Source organism: Lynx canadensis, chromosome F2 (genome assembly GCF_007474595.2).
Source record: "Lynx canadensis isolate LIC74 chromosome F2, mLynCan4.pri.v2, whole genome shotgun sequence".
Taxonomy (NCBI): Eukaryota; Metazoa; Chordata; class Mammalia; order Carnivora; family Felidae; genus Lynx; species Lynx canadensis.
In genome coordinates this window covers 69,778,435-69,791,887 of record NC_044320.2, presented here as the reverse complement: position 1 = coordinate 69,791,887, position 13,453 = coordinate 69,778,435, and positions in this window count along the sequence as shown.

Sequence of the window (13,453 nt, the reverse complement as noted above, 5' to 3'; positions counted from 1 at the left end):
CTTGACACAAGCTTCCCAGAAACCAGTTACGTTTCTAAGATATTCACAAAGGAGTATTTAGCGTTATTTAGCATGATAATCTCCAAACTTTGCTTGATGAGGAAAACAAAAAGCCATGACCCTGTGTAAATATAAAACCATGGAACAGCACATCTAAAATGGACTCCATGTTAGAAGTGAGAAGTAAAAGCCCACAGTCTTCAGCCCTTTCCAAGGCTTTATGATTAGTAATGGACAGAGCACGGTCCCTTGGTAACAGCTCCTCAGTTCTTTCTACCCACTTGGTCAAGGCTTGGCCCATTGTAATCTGTGGTTCAACAAAAATAGCAATTAAAGCCCCTGAAGCCACCTTCCTACATCCACGCCACCACCTGCTCCTTGACATGTACTCCCCCAGATGAACCAATGTTGGGGATCTCGCCTCTGTATCTTAATCTTATTCCTCCACCCACACTGCAGCTTCTGGCATTTTCATGTATGCTCCCACCAGTGTCTCTAAGAGGTAAGCTTCAGTCTTTCTGGTCCCCAGACTGGAATCCCCAAATCAGAGATAGCAGGGCCCTTGACTGGATACATGACAATCCCATCCAACAAGCCTCCCCCCCCCCCGCCCCCACTCTCCTGTGCTGAGGTAAACACCAGAGTCTCCCATCTCCGCTTCAGCCAAATGACCCAGCCATCAAAGAACTGGACCTTTGGTTAAAGCTAAGCAAATGGAGCAGTGAGATCCACTCCACTGCGCATCACCATGAGGTTTACTCTTTCTTCATTTTTTTGTTTTTGAGTTTTGGTTTATTTGTGTTTTTGTTCTATCGCATTTGTTTTCTGTTTTTGCATTTTTGTCTTATCTTACTTGAAAAAACAAAATACAACACAGCATGGTAATACATGTGACTGTGTCTTTCTCTCTCCTTATGATCTCTTCAACATACGACGTTTGCCTATTTGCATAAATCTATAGCACTCCCATTTCAGTTATTGTGAGGGCAAACACAAAATTTCATGTAAAATGTAGTGCATCTTGGTCTGCAAGGCTGCATGTGTTGAATCATCAGAAGAAATGCATTCATCTTTTCAACTCCTTTGCCGCCACCGATACCAAGGAAACTGGGGCAGGAAAAAGCTTATTAGAGTATCAAATAGAAAAATGCTTCAAGTATTTAAAGTGCTCTGCTTTGAATATTGCACTTTGTCAAATGGAAAACCTACCCAGTAGGAATAGAGTAGGATGTGTTTTGAAAGTTTATCAAATATAACCAGTAATCTTATGTTCTAACGTTGATATTTCGGCTCTTGCATTCAGATCCTTGAGGTTTTTCATAAGATGTTGGAGTTGAGATCAACACACAGCAGCTTTTAATATTTTTAAAAGTAAGAAACAATGGTAGACATTCTTGATTAACATAAAACTTGAACATATTTACATAGCAATTGGAGAATTTTTTAAAAAAGTAACTTTTACAACTTTAGTTAGCACATTTTGTTAGGGTGATAACTGCTATTGAGAATGATATAAAAAGAGAAAATCTCCATATCACATATCCTGTTTCTACAGATAGGTTATACCTCATATTTTAAGTCTATCTTCCATCCCTGAAGATTGGAACTTAAAACCTTTAAAAATAAAATTGAAAAAAGTCAAGATGCACAGAAATAAAAATGAATAAGTCTTGGGGCCCCTGGATGGCTCAGTCGGTTAAGCGTCCGACTTCGGCTCAGGTCGTGATCTCACAGTTCATGGGTTCGAGCCCATAGTCCGGCTGTATGCTGACAGCTCAGAGCCTGGAGCCTGTTTCAGATTCTGTGTTTCCCTCTCTCTCTGCCCCTCCCCTGCTCATGCTCTGTCTCTCTCTCTCTCTCTGTCTCTCTCTCAAAAATAAGTAAACATTAAAAAAAATTTTTTTAAATGAATAAGTCTTATGTCATATAAACAGAAAATATGTATTGAGAGATTAGACCTGTATATTTGCATCCCTTAAATATTGAGGATTTTCTATTCAATTTAAGTCATTTTATAATTGGATAACTTTTTTCTTAATTTGGGGAATATATCTGCCACATCTTGATAAGCATATTCTTCAGAATGCTAGACCCCAGAGATGCTGCTTCTTTTGTGAGTATTGTTAGAATTTCAAATGCCTTGCAAAATCAGACACAACATACTCCAAAGAAGAATGAAAACAAAGGGTAAAGGAAAGTTATCTTATTTTATTTTGTTTGGTATATCTCCACCTCAGTGAACCTTTCTAGATGAACCTAGTTTTATGTTGTTGTTTTTAATGTTTGTTTATTTAGTTATTTACTTTTTTAATGTTTATTTTTGAGAGAGAGAGACAGAGCATGAGCAGGGGAAGGGCAGAGAGAGAGGGAGACACAGAATCTGAAACAGGCTCCAGGCTCCCAGCTGTCAGCACAGAGCCCAACGCGGGGCTCGAACTCACGGACCACGAGATCATGACCTGAGCCAAAGTCGGTTGCTTAACCGACTGAGCCACCCAGGAGCCCCTGAATTTTTATTTTTCTATCACAGTGAAGCACTCATAAAATCTAGTCACCTTGAAGATAGGAACTGGCTGTGTAATATCTTCCACAAGGCCTAGGATATGAAAAAGACATAACCTAAAATCATTAGTAAATAATATAACCCCTCTCTGCTCTACAAAGCAGCTGCTTCCAACATTTTTAGCTAATTTTTAAAAATGTACTGGATGACTGTAAATAGTATATTTACACTGCTATTTGAATTCTCAACAGAATTGAACTACTGTATATTTTATTCTTCTTTTTTTAATTTTTAAAGAAATTTGTACTCTTCTCACCCATTTCTCCCATTCCCTCACTCCCCACTTTTGAAAACCAGCAATCTGTTCTTATTTATGAGATTTTAGGGGGAGGGTTTCCACATAATAAGAGAGATGATATGGCATATGTCTTTCTTTTTCTGACTTATTTCACTTCGCAAAATGTCCTTGAGATCTATCCATGTTATTGGAAATAGCAAGATCTCATTATTTTTCTATGGCTGAATATTATTCCATCATATGTGTGATTTATTTATCCATTCCCCCATTGATAGACACTTAGGTTGTTTCCAATATCTTGGCTTTTGCAAATAGTGTCACAATGAACATGGGGGTACAGCTATCTCTTTGGGACAGTGATTTGGATAAATACCCAAAAGTGGAATTGTTGGATCATATGGTAGTTCTATTTATAATTTTTTGAGAAAACTCCATACTGTTTTCCATAGTGGCTGCTCCAATTTACATTCCCACCAACAGTGCATAAGCGTCCTCTTTTCTCAACATCCTTGCCAACATTTGTTATTTTTAATCTTTTTGATAATAGCTACTCTAACAAGTGTGAGATGATATCTGATTGTGATTTTGATTTGTATTTTTCTGATGATTAATGATGTTGAACATCTTTCCATGAATTGTTTGCCATGTGTATGCTTTCTTTGGAAAAATGTCTATTCAGAGATTCTGCCCATTTTTTAATTAGATTTTTTTTGCTATTAAGTTGTTTGAGTTCTTTATATAGCCTTTATCAGACATATGATTTGTAAATATTTTCTCCTATTTATTAGCTTGTCTTTTCATTTTTTGATGATTTTCTTCACTGTGTAGAGCTTTTTTTTTTTTTAACATGAAATTTATTGTCAAATTGGTTTCCATACAACACCCAGTGCTCATCCCAACAGGTGCCCTCCTGAATGCCCATCACCCACTTTCCCCTTCCTCCCACCCCCCCCCCCCGTATAGAGCTTTTTAGTATGATTTATTTATTTCTTTTTCCTTCATTTATTTATTTCCTTCATTTATTTATTCATTTATTTATTTTTCCTTTTATTCCTTTTGCTTTTAGTGTCAGCTGTTTAAAACTTCATCACCAATACCCATTTTCAAGGAGCTACTGCTTATGATTTTCTTCTAGGAGTTTTAGGGTTTCAGCTGTCACTTCAAATTTTTAATCCATTTTGAGTTTATTTTTGTGTATGATGTAAGATAGTGGTCAAGTTTCATCCTTTTTCATGTAGCTGTCCAGTTTTCCCAACACCATTTATTGAAGAGATTGTCCTTTACCCAGTGTATATTCTTGGCTCCTGTGTTGTAATTAATTGATAAAATATGTATGGATTGATTTTTAGGCCCTCTATTCTGTTCCACCGATCCATGTGTCTGTTTTTATGCCACTACCATACTGTTTTGATACTATAGTTTTTAATATAGTTTGAAGTTAGGGAGAGTGATTTCAACATACTAAGCTTTTTTTCTTTTTTTCTCAAGGTTGCTTTGGCTATTTAGGATTGTTTTATTTTGTTGTGTTTTGTTGCCATTCCATACAAATTTTAGAATTATTTGTTCTATTTCTTTGAAAAATATGCCTTTGGAATTTTTTTTTTTAATTTTTTTTTTAATGTTTATTTTTGAGACAGAGAGAGACAGAGCATGAACGGGGGAGGGGCAGAGAGAGAGGGAGACACAGAACTGGAAGCAGGCTCCAGGCTCTGAGCCATCAACCCAGAGCCCGACGCGGGGCTCGAACTCACGGTCCGTGAGATCGTGACCTGAGCTGAAGTCGGACGCTCAACCGACTGAGCCACCCAGGCGCCCCTGCCTTCGGATTTTGATAGGAACTGCGAATCTGTAGATTGCTTTGGGACTTATGGACATTTTAACTATTAATTCTTCCAACCCATGAACAAGGAGTGTCTTCCCATTTATTTGTGTCTTCTTCAATTTCTTTCATTAATTGTAGTTTTCAATATAGAGTTCTTTCATCTCCTTGATTAAATTTATTTCTAGGTTATTTATTTATTTATTTATTTATTTATTTATTTATTTATGTTTTTTTATTTGTTTTTGAGAGAGAGAGGCAGAGTGTGAGTGGGGGAGAGGCAGAGACAGAAGGAGACACAGAATCTGAAGCAAGCTCCAGGCTCTGAGCTGCCAGCACAGAGCCTGATGTAGGGCTTGAACTCACAAACTGAGTGAGTTCATGACCTGTGAGACCGGTGAGATCTCACCATGACTGGTGAGGTCATGACCTGAGCCAAAGTTCGACGCTTAACTGACTGAGCCACCCAGGTGCCCCTAGGTATTTTCTTTTTGATATAATTATAAATGTGATTGTTTCCTCTTTTTCTGATAGTTTGTTATTTGTGTATAGAAATACAGCAGATTTTTGTGTATTGATATGTACCCTGCAACTATACTGAATTTATTAGCTCTAACGGTTTTTTGATGGAGTCTTCAGAGTTTTCTGTTTATAATGTCATGTCATCTGCAAATATTGATAGTGACAGCTTTATTTTTCTTTCCCAGTTTGAATGCCTTTTATTTCTTTCTCTCGCCTAATTGCTCTGGCCAAGACTTCCAATACTATGTTGAATAGAAGTGGCAAGAGAATCATCCTTGCCTTGTTCCTGATCTGAGAGGAAAGCCTTTCAGCTTTTCACATTGGGTGTAATGTTAGCTCTGGGCTTGTCTTATGTGGCTTTTTTTATGTTGAGGTACATTCCTTCCAGGCTCACTTTGTTGAGGGTTTTTTATCATAAATGGATGTTGAATTTTGTCAAAATTTTTTGAATCTCATTTTACTTCTGTATCTTTTAATTATTATAACCATATTTATATTCACTACATTTGGTTTTTTTTAATTTTCAAACTAGCTTTATAAGTGACTAATATACTGTCTTTACTATATATTTACCTTCCCAGTGAGATTTACTTTTTCATATGTTTTCTTATTACCAATCGCCTTTTTTTTCAGCTTAAAAAAGTCCCTGTGACATTTCTTGTATAGTCAATTTAGTGGTGATGAACTCCTTTTGCTTTTACGTGTTCAGAATATTCTTTATCTCTCCTTTAATTCCGAATGATAACTTTGCTGAGTAGAGTATTTGGGGTTGGAAATTTTGTCTTTAAGCACTTTGAATATGTCATGATATGCACTTTTGGCAAAAGTTTTGCTGAAAAATCCGCTGATGATGATATGGGGTTCCCTTGTATGTAACAAGTTGTTTTTTTTTTTTTCTCTTGCTGCTTTTAATATTCTCCTGCCTTTAATTTTTAACATTTTCATTACAGTATGTCTTGCTGTGGGTTTCTTTGGATTCATCTTCTTTGGAATTCTCTGAGCTTCCTGAATCTGTATGTCTTGTTTCTTTTCCCAGGTTAGGGAAGTTTTCATTCATTATTTCTCAAACAAGATCTTTACCCTTTTTTTCTTATCTTTTTGGGACTCCTACAACGTGAACGTTAATCTGCTTGGTGTTGTCCAATAAATCCCTTAAGTTATCTTCACGTTTTTTTCATTCTTTTTTGTTCTTTTTTTTTCTTCTGTTTTTTTGTATTTGCTGCTCTGATTGCATCAGTCCCACTGCTTTGTCTTTGATCCTTTCTTCTGTTTCATCCAGTCTGCTGTTGAATTCTACTCGTGAATTTTGTAGTTTAGTTATTGTAGGCCTCAGCTCCGTGACTTCTGTTTGGTACTTCCTTGTATTTTCCATCACTTTATTGAAGTTTTCACTGTGTTTACCCATTCTTTTCTCCAGTTTGATAAGCATCCTTTTAACTATTTCTTTGAATCCTTATCAGGTAAAATACTTGTCTCCATTACATTAAGTTTTTCTTCTGAGGTTTTATCTTGTTCTTTCATTTGAACATACTCATCCATTTCCTAGTTGTGCTCATACTCCTGTTTCCTCTGTGCTGGTTCTGTACAGTAGATGAAACAGCCAACTCTCCCAGTCTTGTAGGAGTGACCTTGCATCGGCGATGAACCTTGTCATTCAACCCTGCCCCAACACTCTCTTGTGTCTCAAACTTTTATGCTTACCCACACAGTCTGTTGTATTTTAATAGCTTCCAGTAGTTGAGAATGTGCCAAGACCTGGCAAAGTCCCTAAAGGAAGGATCTCAGTCAGCACCTAGATTCAGGCTCTTTGGCAGCCAGACCCTCAGGCAACAGATTTTAAATGTGTACAAGTGTATATAGTTCTGTGAGATCACAAGTATAAGTCCTGCTGGCCAGGTCATCTGATGGTGTTCTCTGGGTAACAGTCACAAAAAACTGGGTCTCCAGACGGTGTATAACCTCTTTTCTGGTGAGCTAGAGCAGGTAGAAGAAGAGCACCAAGTTGGTGTTCATGGTCTGCATTCCTTGAGAGCCCTTTCATAGTTTAGTACATTCATACCCAAACCTGAAGCTCCGGAATAGGCAAAGAGGCCTCCTTCACAGAAAGATTGAGGGGTGTGCCTCAGTCTGCTGTCTGCATAGTGCCCTGCTGGTGGCAGTCCTCCAGGGGCCTTCTCTCCAATTGCCACAGTCCTGTGGGACCCGGGAATGCAAGTTTCCCTGCCACCAGAGCTAGGTGATCAAGGGGTGTCCTTGGTGGAGCTGCAAAAACCAGGGTGTCAGGCATAAAACCAAAGGCACCAGCCATGTGTATAAAACTCTACTCCATGAGACACCGGTGCTCTGGAGTGTGGCAGAGAAAGAGTGTGAAGGCAGTCTTGGAGAATGTTCGTCCCTGGAGAATGTTCTAGCAGGCTCCCAGATGTACGTGTTAAATTAGATGCTGCACTTTGGCAATCCTGGTTTGTGTCCTGTTCCTAAGTTCTGTCTCTCTGCCACATCAGCCTTCTTCACTGATGATGTCGTTGTGAGGTCAGAGTCAGGGGGTCAGAGCCAAAATTTTAGAGCCTATCTACGTGTGTCTGTCTCTGGGTCACAGCAGCAAAATCCCTGGCCACGTCTGCAGCTGACCAGAGTCCTGAGAGGGTACCTTACATCTTTTTAGTATGTCGTAAAGATAAAATGATCATGAATATTGGGTGCCTCTTTTCTGTTTCCTTCTATCGTATTCAGCAAACACAGCCCAGGCACGGCAAGAGGTAAAGACCCAGGAGCTCCACCTTTCTATACCTAACGTGTCTCGGGGGTTGGTGCTAATGTACTGATATCTTTAAAGCATCATAAGAATTCTGCCTTTGTTTCCTAAGTTATCTCTTTCTACACTTAGTTGACTTAGTTGCTTTTTTTTTTTTTTTTTTTTTAATCATAATGGCACTATGCTCACTGTATACGTTTTCCCAAGACTGGGAAGAGCAGGGATCATGATCTCTTTTCTTTTGTATCCCCAGCCCACTTTCTGGTGCAGAGTAGGTGGCTTATACATTTTTTTTTCTGAGTAAACGAATGAAGGAATAAAGTCAACCCACAAAATAGTTTAAGATGCACTGACATAGAGATGATCTGAAGTAAAAAACCAGCTGGTGGGTTTTTTCTCCCAACCCCTTGTTTAGATGGTGTCTGTTTTGATTGGAGATGAGCAGACAGATTGAAGGGAAATAACCAGACTCTGTACCACAGAGCAGCAGCACTACTGCCTGCCTTCCTGGTGGGAATGTAGCTCTCAGCTGTACAAAAGCACGCTCCCTCCTGGGGAGGAGGAAGTCTGAATCATCCCCATGTGTCCAACTGCTTTGCCAAGTGTTATTATGAATGCCCAGATCCCTCTGATGACAGTAATGAAGTAGGGTCTCAATCCACCTCACCTCAGTGTGTCTGGAAAAACATGTTGGTATTTAGAATCTCCTTGTGAGCCCCAATGGATACGTTCTTTTGACTAACTTTGGCATCTGTTCTTGGGTTAAAGCTCCCAGTCTGATGCTTTCTTCCTTGAACACAGCTCAGTTTGGCCAGGGGCTCTGTTAAAATACTGTTTGTCAGTGACATCCATGAGAAATAAGATGATTATCTAACATGTGCCATGTCATCACATCGATTGTGGCTGTTAACTGAAGGTAAAGGCAGCCTCATGGTACCAGGAGACGCCATCAAGGCCTGGCAGAGAGACAAAGACTTACCCATGCCAAGACTGTGGTCTGATTCCACCAAGTATACTGTACTCAGTCCCCCATTCTGAGGCTTCGTGCCTTCATGATCCAGTCCAAAATGTAACATCTATATTTGTTCTGCAGCCCCAACAGGGAGAGGAAAACTGCATTATAATGAATGTGTGCATTGCTAGCAACAGCATAATAAACATGATGCTATAATTATCCACGTATTCATAGAGCTGGGAAGCTAATCTCTTTAAGAATTAGTGTCCCTGGAAGACAGGTTCAGCATTTTGCATTTGTTTTGTGATGATACATGGCTTTGTACTATGTTTGTTTGTGTCAGCATTTCAACAATATCTGGAAGAACATCATATTAGAAATATTTTTGTAGGTAAGTCTGATTAGAAGTCAGTATGATTTCAGTCGCTTTGTGATTTGTCTCTGCCTTTCAATTCCACTCAGTGAGAAAGTTTATTAATGTGTTGTAAGACTACATTAGTGATAGCTCTTCTCAGAACCTTCTGGAGGCTCCTTTTCATTCTATGTAGAGTTTACAAATTGACTGAGGTAGTGCGATTCGAGGGTATACGTGAAAAATTCTACTCCCATCCTGTATTATTGTTGGGTTTGATGCTTTACATTCTAGCACTGGTGAATCAACATTTTGGATCCAGAAGATATTATCTCCTAGAACATTCATGTATTCATTCATTCAATAGCTCTTTCAGTGTCTACCTGTGTCACTCACTTCTCTAGGAACTGTGGATACACAGTTGGCTAAGCAAAAATCTCTTGATTTTTGAGAGCTCGATCATTAGTTATATAGAGAGGAAAAGTCAAAATGTATAAATTGGTAGTTCATATTATATGCACAGGAGTGACAATTATGCCTGGATTCTTAAAAACCTTTTCTCTCCAGACTCTGAGTAAATAGAAGTCCTCCACCACAGATTTATGGAAAATGAAATTGTGATAATCGTTATTCTGCAGTATCATCCAAACTTGGAAACTGTCAGACACGAAAGAAAGAACTGGAAAGATTGTGAAAGAAAGAAAGATACTGAGAACTGGAGCACACTGGAGGATGTGGGTTCCACAGAGGCCCTTGGGGGTCCCAGGTAGTGATTGCCCCAGACTTCTGGTGCATCATCATCACCGCGGCAACTTCATGAACATGGGAAGGGTGAGCTGAGCTTTGCCCAGCTACTGAGTTTTCTGAGGCTCTGCGTACTCCCTGATGATTTTCTTGTCTTAGGTCTGCCATTCTGTATTAACCACTGTGGTCATGAAATGAAGGTCTTCCCCTGAGTAAACTGGTTCCAATACATGTGTCCCAATCAGTGCACAGGAAGGCTGGCCCTGAGCTAGACGGCAGCCACGTGTGAGAAGAGTTGAGTTCCTTCCTTTGAAGGTTCATGAGAACCAGGTGAGGTGGCATAGAACATCTAGACCTGTCTGAAGGAAACACATACTAGCCAACAGGGATGCTAATAAATAGAACAGCTCCCCCTCTGGGCTGACTCTGTAGTGTAATGTCTCTTTTTGCAGTGAGGACATGGCAGAATTATGAAATCACACCCACACGCACTTCATAGTAGTTGGAGATTATGTAACTTTGGTCATAATTATATGTAGCTTTCACTCCCAAAAAACAACATAGGTTAGGTCTCATCTGTGAACTTTAAATATCATTGGCTGTTTCTTATCGTTGATAACTGAACTCAGTGGTTTTCATACTGTAGCAGGTGTCAGAATTACCTGGAGGGCCTGCAAAAACAGAGTGCTGGGCCACACCCCAGGATTCTCTTCTGTAAATCTGGGGCTGGGCCCAGACATTTCTATTTCTAACAATTGAGAAGATTCTCTATTTGTTGATGCAGCCACTTCTGAACTACACTTTGAGAACCACCAGTCTAACAGATGCCTCTTCCTTTCCACCTGGCTGCCACTTCCTGTCAGAGAAAGAGCCTCTTTCTTCATGGCAAAAATGTGATAACATTCCATTTATTCTTTTTTTCTTGGTGTGTTTTCTGATTTTCTGAAAGCACCACAGAATGGTCCCAAAGGAAATGTTTATAAGCAGCTTCTTGTGAAACAGAGCTAGATAAATAGCACTCTATCCACTGCAGATGCATATTGGAATTCAAACTGATTTGTGTGCATGCTTTGTTTATGAGTAGCATTATTTATAAAACTTGGAAGAGGACTGTCTTTACGGAGTCATTACCACCATTCGGTTCAACACTAAGTGATTCCTTTTTGCATCCAAAATTGATAGAGCTAACAGATGAGCACTGAGTCAAAGTCATATATTGCTCATCGTATACTGTTCATCTTACTAGCAGCATATGCCACAGCACATGTCCTGTCTCAGACTCGTATACATATACATGTCATCTGATCTATGTCATATAATATGTGCATACATATATAAATAGACACACATATATATGTAACATATATATAAAACTCTTTGAGTTCCCTTGGGATATGCGTTATTTTTTTTTTAATTTCAAGGAAATGACCCTAAGTATTTTTTGAACATTTGAACATTATTATAAGTGGAGCCATTTGGGACAGGGATAAAGAATGCTTATGCCATTTTTAAGAGTACAATTCACTTAAAAATAAATTTATCATTCTAATGCCTTCAGAAAGCAAGGCCGCAAACTCCCATGATGCCAGGCCTCTACCTGAACAAGAGAAGGGTGGCATGACCCAGTTGCTTTCTCTGTTAGATCTGAAAAACAGTATTTTTAAGGCATGAGCATATAGAACAGTTATTAAACACCTATTATGTACATGTCAGGTATTAATTTAACAATAATATTTATATATGTCCTTTCTCTCCACGGGAGATAGAACTTAATCGATTGGATTTGCTGAATTGTGTTTGCTTTGAGTATATTCTCTGCAGAAATTAGATGAGGGGACCAGTAACACAGCAGTGAATCTTTCCTGGGTGTTTCAAGTGGTGGACCCATGGACACATTTAAGAAGGCCTGAGGATACATGACAGGAACAGTTTCTGTGGCCATAAAACTGTCTCTGGAAGAACCCGCAGAACCCTCTCAAAACAGTTGCTATTTCCTTCTAGTCTCCTGAATTAGATTCTCGCAACAAATGAAGCCGCATTTAGAGAGGTTGCTTGCTTAGATTCTCTTCAATTAAATTGGAACACCAGCATTTTCCCCAGTTCATGTTCCCCCAATTTAAATACGTTTTATATACAGCACACACACCATCCTCAGCCTACATTCCAGCAATATTCCTGACACCCAGGGAAGGAGAATTGTGATTTGTTGACTCAGCTCAGTATTGCTGAGCTCTGCCTGCCTGCTGTCAAGAGAGGGAAGAGTCTGAAGACAGCAGCAATCATCAGAACTGAGGCCCATCTCGTTAGGGAGCAAAGACGTGCACACATGGCAACACACAGTCAAATGTTGCTTTCTGCAATCAGCACTGCCGCATTTCAGGAAAGAGAAGGAAAAGACGAATAGTCACCTCGTGCCTTTCCTTTGGAATAAATTCTGGTCAGAGCGCATCCCAAATGAGGACAGGATGTCAACATGTCCTGGCAATCAGACTTGGAAAGTACTCATTATGTAATTTGTCATTTCACCAAGCAGGGGCTTCTCCAGAAGCTCTCCATAGATGGAGTCCTGGGGTAATGAGCGAGTTGGAAGGAAGAGATAAGGAATTTGTTGGAAACTGTGTCAAGTAAATACACCAATTTTACCCAGGGTTTACTGGGAAGTTTTTAAGAAGGTGCCTTTAATTTTATTATATATATATTCTTCTACTTTAGTAGTTCTCTGTTTATGGTGGCTGGAAGAGGAATCCAGTCGTTTCTGGGGATTCTAAACCATATCAGCCTTGGTCTGCCACTGTTATAAGTTACTCAGCATCATTTTAGGTGCCGCAAGTGATAAAATGGCTCCAACTAGAAATGAATTCTCTAGTCTCACTTCCCAGGAAGGTTCTCCTTTTCTTAGTTTGACTTCACTACTCCTGGCCACTTGCCCTGAATGTATCTTGTTATATCTAGCAATGTCCTCATTGATTTCCCTCTTATGTCCTCCTGGTTTTCATCCATCAGCTCTCGATCAGTAATTCTGTTCACCATTAACATGTAGTCTTATAGAGACTTGTGACTTTCTTAGGAATCTCAGAAAACAAACCTTGTTTGAAAACATACACGTCTAAAGTAGAGCTGGTGACTTTAAAAGTTGATTTCTGTTTTCTGGGCCACTTTGATCAGGTCACTTTTGAAAGGTATTCCTGCTCAATACTGCATTTGCAGAAACTTGTGCAGGATAATTTTCACTTTTTGACACAGCCTCAGACAAGCCAAGTTCAGGGACAGAGCTGTGTCATCTTTGTGCTGTTCCTCATCCTGATGGCTACTGTGATTACAGCCTAGTCTCCCCAAGTCCTGTGTCTCTGCCAGGAGCCGCCTCCCCTGACAGAAAGCAGTCCGAGCACATGGAGAAAGGGAAAGAAAACAGGGCCTTGAGGAGCTGTGGAAAATCTTCAGTTTGGCTTATTCTCTAAACATGTCATTTGGAAACATAGTTCTTATTATGAAGTAGCCTTACAGT